The sequence below is a fragment of the Triticum dicoccoides genome, chromosome 2B (genome assembly GCF_002162155.2).
Source record: "Triticum dicoccoides isolate Atlit2015 ecotype Zavitan chromosome 2B, WEW_v2.0, whole genome shotgun sequence".
In the NCBI taxonomy this organism is placed as follows: Eukaryota; Viridiplantae; Streptophyta; class Magnoliopsida; order Poales; family Poaceae; genus Triticum; species Triticum dicoccoides.
Genome location: NC_041383.1, coordinates 398,193,836 through 398,195,957, shown reverse-complemented (window position 1 = coordinate 398,195,957; position 2,122 = coordinate 398,193,836).

Genomic DNA, 2,122 nt, shown 5'->3' with positions numbered 1-2,122 from the left:
CTAAAAGGGGGCATTGGTTCCGGTTGGTGCCACGAACCGGAACCAGTGTTTAGAGTATATAAGAAACACTTATCAAAAATTTCAGTTTTCATCTCGCTTTAGCCCCCGACGATGCTGACAACAATGACGCCGCCAGGCTGCCCCGACGCCGCCCGCTGCCCCCGATATCGCCGTCGCTGTTGCCCGCGCCCGCCATCGCTGTCGCCCTCGCCCGTTGTCGCTGCCTTCCCCGCGCCGCCCCTGCCCCGACGTCGTCGCCCTGCCTCGTCGTCGCCGTCCCCGTGCCTGTCATCGCCGCCGTCTGCCCCCACCGCCGTCCCCGCGCCGCCCCTGCCCCGACTCCATCGCCCTGCCTCGTCGTCGTCGTCCTCGCTGTGAGCGCGCCGACCATTTATTTGTATGGTTTTTTTGTTGTATGTATTGATGTGTATTGATGTATGATATTTTTGTTCATTTTATGTATGTTTTTTTTCATATATATATATGATGTATTTTTTTTGTTCATATAATATTTTTAGGTTAGTAGAGAGGAAAAAGAGAAATAAGGAAAAAGAAGAAAAGAGGAAGAAGGAAGAAGTAAGAAGAAGAAAAAGAAGGAGAGGAAAAAGGAAAATAAGAATAGGAAGAAGGAGAAGAAGAAGGGAAGAATAGGAGTGGAAGAAGAGAAGAAAAAAATAAGAAGAGGAAAAAGAAGAAAAAAAGTGCAGAAGAAGAAGAAATAGAGGAGAAGAAGAAAAAATAGGAAATTTTCTATTTTTCTTCTTCTCCTCTATTCCTTCTTCTTCTCCTCTTTTTTTCTTCTATTTTTTCTTCTTATTCTTATCCTCTATTTATTTTTCTTCTTCCTCTTCTTATCTTTTATCGGGAACGAGGGTGTCGGGAACTAGGGTGTCGAAAACTAGGGTGTCGAAAACTAGGGTAGAGGGTCGAGGGTCGTCGAGGGGCCAAGTGTCGAAGGTCGTCGAGGGTCGATGGTCGTCGAGAGTCGAGGGTCGAGGGTCGAGGGGTCGAGGGTGGAGGGTCGAGGCATCGAGGGTTCGAGGGTCGAGGATTGCCAAGGGTCGAGGGTCTCCGTTTAACAAGAATGCCCCCATTATGGATGTGCACAAGTTGATCCAATTTTTTCCTGATCTCATCCATGGCTACATCATTTGCTGGAAGTAACAGGCATGTGACGCTACGAAGCTCTTCAAAATTGTTTTCGAACGGAGTTCCTGATGGAATGATTCGCTTCTTGGTACGGATTTTAGCAAAGGCCTTCCAAATAGTGATATTCGGAAGGCGCTTCCTGAACTTCGTACGAAAAAGTGAATTATCCTATCTGGGACTCCGTTCCAAAACAATTTTGAAGAGCTTCGTACCGTTATGCGCCTGTTACTTTCGGCAAATGATGAAGCAATGCTTTTCTTGAGATCAGTAAAAATATGGACAATTTTCTGCACATCTAGAATAGCGCCATCTTGTTAAATCCCTTAAAGGTTAAGAGAATCCAAGCGGTCGAGGATCAGAACTAGCTAGGACAGGGGGTCAAGGGTCGCCGAGGGGATGAGGGTCGAGGTCGTCAAGGGGTCGAGGGTCGAGGACCGCCGAGGGGTCGATAGGGGGACGTCAATCAACCCCCTATCACTCGACCAACTCTCGCGGACACCCAAACCATAGAAAAAAATGTTGTCGATCTCGTACCCCCTCCCGCCCCTACCCGACAAACTCTCTCGAGATTTATAAGAGATTTATCAAGAATGCCCCCATTATGGATGTGCATAATTAAGTTGATCCCTATTTTTTTCTGATCTCATCTACCATTCTATTTGTGCATGTTCTCTTGTGTCAAAGTATTGAATCCTTTGACACTAGACAACATGACATATAGAAGGGTAGATGAGGTCAGGAAAAATAGGGACCTTTTTTTCTGAACATCCAGAATGGCGCCATCTTATTAAATCCCTTGTTTGGCATTCATGAGAGAGGGGGTCCGGACGTCGGGCATTCATGATAGAGGCGGCCCGGACATCGAACATTCATGAGAGAGGCGGTCCGGGCCAAACCCTAGAAGCGTCGAGGCCACCCAAATTTACCAAGTTAAAAGAGTGTGGTCGAGGCCATCCCAAACCCTAGAAGTGTT